Source organism: Miscanthus floridulus, chromosome 9, assembly GCF_019320115.1.
Source record: "Miscanthus floridulus cultivar M001 chromosome 9, ASM1932011v1, whole genome shotgun sequence".
Taxonomy (NCBI): Eukaryota; Viridiplantae; Streptophyta; class Magnoliopsida; order Poales; family Poaceae; genus Miscanthus; species Miscanthus floridulus.
Window position 1 is genome coordinate 62277146 of NC_089588.1, and position 4403 is coordinate 62281548.

The 4403-nt window shown below is 42.1% G+C and overlaps 1 non-coding gene across 1 annotated transcript; it reads left to right on the forward strand.

Moving 5' to 3' along the window:
• Positions 1 to 1952: 1952 nt before the first annotated feature.
• On the forward strand, positions 1953 to 2058 carry LOC136484515 (small nucleolar RNA R71). Its single transcript, XR_010766037.1, has one exon. It is a non-coding gene; the product is annotated as a small nucleolar RNA R71 (small nucleolar RNA).
• The last annotated feature ends 2345 nt before the right edge of the window (positions 2059 to 4403 follow it).

The window sequence follows — 4403 nt, forward strand, 5'->3', positions numbered from 1 at the left end:
ACTCCTAAGGGGTGGCCAGAGCCAAAAAAAGTAATTGACTTGTATTTGATTGATGGGTTGATTTTTTACAATAGCCGGGGTTTGATATTTATACCCGAAGCCTAAACATGAATCCTACTCGAGCATGATTTGTTACAACCTTTGGCATAAAATGAAAACATTCCTAATTTAAGATAACTTGGACTCTAATCTTTCCCTTTTTGTAGAGTCCAACACGTTTTCGTCCTGGCGTCGAGCGTAGCCTCTGTTGTTATCTGATGGCGCTGTCCGAAGAAAGCCGATTCCTAGATTTTGCATCTGAATCAACTGTTTCTGATCCGCCCGCAACTAATCCCTTGATGATACGATCCTGGGAGCTTCTGGGTCCCTGTGACTCTCCTCCCAAATTTTGGTGTAAACAGATGCAAATACTTAAAATGCAGTAAATATGTAAGGGATAGAAAAGTTACCTGTTTGACGGGCTCAAGGTCATTCTTCCTTGAGCGGGGGTGTTTCCCCTTGTTCCACCTCGGAGGCCTTGTCAGGATCAGAGGATGATGAATTTGAGGATGGATCTTTCTTTTTATGCCATCTTTTTCCGTTCTTCTTCTTCTTAACAGGCTTCTCCGGTTCTTCAGTCGGCTTTGGTTTCTTCATCTCGATTCTCTTTAGATGCTTCTTCTTTTTCTGTTTCTCATCAAAGAGGGGTTGTCTAGAGGTAAAAGCAAATATTTCTTTTTTTCCAACAAAGTGGAGTTGGATTTTCCCAGAGGCCACATATATGGAAGCATTTGTAGTATTAAAGAAAGGACGACTAAGGATTAAAGGTGTATCCTTGCCGTTGCCCATGTCTAAGATCATAAAATCTATAGGGACATAAGCGTCTCTCACTTTAACTAATAAATCAGTGGCTACTCCCTTGAGATAACAGGTAGATTAATTGGCTAGCTGTAAGTAAACTAAGGTTGGAGTTAAGGTAGTGTAAAACAATCTATCATAAGTTTCCTTAGACATAATGTTAACACTAGACCCTAGATCACATAGAGCATTATGGAAGGTATGGGTTCCGATGGAGCAGGTAATCACAAGGGTTCCAGGATCACCTTTCTTAATGGTAAATGGGGAATCTACTAAGTAGGAACCCCAAGAACTTAAAGCATAACCATACTTTATCGTAACAAGGTTCGCTGTCTCTATTGTTCCTTCAGGTTTGCCAGGGATTCTATCTTTTTCATAGGATGGTATGGCAGCAGCTATTTAGGCTAATTGAGTTTTTATCATCTTATTAAAACTAAGTTGATTCTTTAAAGTAGAAGAAAACTCATCCAATTTAGCATTTATGTTTTCCAACATCTTGTCATGAGCACACAACTTTTTATTAATGCTATCAGTCATTCTACCATTGCTATAAACAAGATCTTTAAGGAAAACATAACTATTATTACCTTGGTTATTCACACATTGAGAAGAGTAATAATTGTTACCTCCTTGATTGTTGGAGCGCTGATTCTATCCTTCATGTTGTTGTGGATGAAACCTATTGTCGGTGTTGACAATACTTGATGTTGTTGTGGATGAAACCTGTTGTCGGTGTTGACAAAGTTGAGATCCTCCTAGGTCTTAGGACAGAAATTTATCGAATGTCTAACATCTCCACAGACTTCACAAGTCATGTGGGAATCCATGGCTTTGAGTGTCTCTTGGGCACTCATCTTCTCATAATGTTCTACTCGCTTTGCGAGTAGATCCATCTTAGCTGCAAGCATGTCAACTTCTTTAATTGAATGCATACCTCATTAACGGGGTTGGAGTCAATCATCGCTCCATCCTTGGTTAGAAACCATCTTCTCGATCAGTGTCTTGGCATCTGCAGCACTTAGCGAAAAGAATGCTCCACTAGCAGCAGCATCTAAATGGCTCCTATCTAACAGAACTAATCCATTGTAGAAATTCTAGATCAAAAGCCAGTCTTCCATGCATGGTGTGGGCATGCTGAGACATACTCTTGCATTCATTCCCAAGCTTTAGGAATTGACTCATCTGCTAGTTGTTGAAAACTAGAGATCTTATTGCGAAGAGCATTAGTCTTCCCCATAGGAAAAAACTTGACTAGGAAAGTGTTGGAACACTTGTCCCATGTATCTATAGTGTTGCGGTTGGAGTAAAACCATTGCTTAGACTTTCCTAACAAAGAGAAGGGGAAAAGGCGAAGACGCATAGCCTCTTGGGTCACTCCCTTTATGGTGAATGTGCTACAAATCTCCAAAAAGTGTTGGAGGTGAGCATTTGCATCCTCGAGGGCTTTCCCACAAAACAAACTAGCTTGAACCATCATAATTAACGCTGGCTTAAGGTCAAAGTTAGCGTTCCCGTTGGTAATATTGGGTCCGATGGCTATATTAGCAGCCGAGGGTGCAAAAAAATCATGAATGGACTTATCAGCCATGGGTGTGTTGGGTAGTGATAGGATAGGAGGAAAAAGGATAAACTACTTAGGACAACTGAAAGCCTAGTTAGCAAAGCTAACACAAAAATTTTTTGATGCAAGTTGCCTTCTCTGGCAATGGCGCCAGAAATGCTTGTTGATACTTCTTAACGACTAGTGGAGGAATTCTGCAAGTGCATAGAACTATCGTGTAGCACTTCACTCGGTGAGTACCGAGTGTCGAATTTATATTTTTCCTACAGGAAGGCGAAAGGCTAATTTTATATTTTTAGTTAGGATTGCTAAGGTAAAGCCTAAGTGTATCCTAGGTAGGTGAACGATAATGGTGGATTGAGTGTGAACTACCTAAACAAACTAAATAACAAGCTACACTAGAGATAGCTAGGTGGGAGAGCGAGTGATATATCTTTCAGTAACAAAGGGTAAACTAATTACTAGGAGAAATGCGATAATACTTCAGGGCACAGCCCGCTTACCAACTAGGAGAGTTAGATAGACAAGGTCTACCATGAGCCCTACGATTTAATAACTAGGCCCAACATGGTGGAATATAGAGGATGGACAAGGCTATCACCACTTGTCAACTACCACAATCTATTCGGAGGACTAGACGTGTCCACAGATAATCTATAGCCTAAGCACCTCGCTTAATCTATGGGCTTACTACTTCGATCCGAGCTCCGATGAAAGGAGATCAAAGTACCCGTACCAGATGGTGGAACCAGTACTAATGGAAGACTTCTAATTAGAGATAATATATGCTATAATGCCAAGCAATAAGCACCTAAGCTCACTAATGATGAACAAAAATGAACAAGTACTTAAGCAAAGCAAAGCAATAATACTAAATAAAGTACTAAAAGTAAAGTACTGAATAAAGTAAATGCTAAATGAAAGAATTACAAAGGAGCTATACCAGACCCAGAAAACTCTTTTGGACTTCGAGAGAAGCTTCGCTCTTGCTCTACTTCCACTACTAGACTACTACTCTAAAGCTAAGCAAAGCTAGAAAGCTTGGAGAAGCTTGGAAATGAATGGAGCACTTCACCGAGCTCCACACCCCATATTTATAGTGTAGAGTGACAAGGGGGGTATTTGCACATAGCAGGAGGTCAGTTGGGTGCCTTGGGGCGCCGAGCGATGCTAGGGGGTGTCGGCCGGCCCTTAGATGCACCGCCTCTTGAATGTAGCGCCTTGGTTGCTCCTCAATGGCAGCTGTGAAGCCAGCACGTGCCAAGTTTTGGCCGGTAAGGCGGTTCCAAGGTCCGTTGGAGGCTCCCAAGTGTATGACGGTGGGCTGGTGGATCCATGGCCACTCCATCTCGTCCATCGGTGCAAACCAACTTGAATGAACGCTTGAGAATGCTCCTAGAGGAGCTCCCACGGATCGGTGATGTGGCAAGGACCAAGCTAGCACAGGGCGATGCCCTTGTGGGGCCAACCAGCATGGAATGTGGACCGCTAGCCCCACTATCATGTCCACTTGCTCCCTTTGTCCATTTTTGTCATCATTTTGCATATTTTTGCTATATTTTCCTGCATACAAATAATTCTACAAGCACAAGTGGAACTAGGTTAATTATAAATAAAATGCAACATTTGTGATGATGATTTACCTCACTTTATCATGCTTTTGGGTTGAATGTTGATGGTCAAAACAAGTGTTAGTGACCGTCACCACCGTGCCCTGGCTAGGGTTTGCCCCTAGACTCGCCAAGGCAGAGTCCTGTCCTTCCCTACGCTAGGGTCTGGTCGCCCAGATGACCTCTTTTTCTTCTCCAAGTTGATCCAAATCAACTCCAACAACTTCTCCTTTGCAAATGTGCCAACACCACCAAGTGTACACCACCATGTGTATGTGTGTTAGCATTTCACAAATATTTTTCAAAGGATTAGTCACTCAATTCACCACGCCACTCAATCCTAGCAATGATGCAAAGTGAGATCACTCGAGTGGCACTAGATGACCGATATGCAA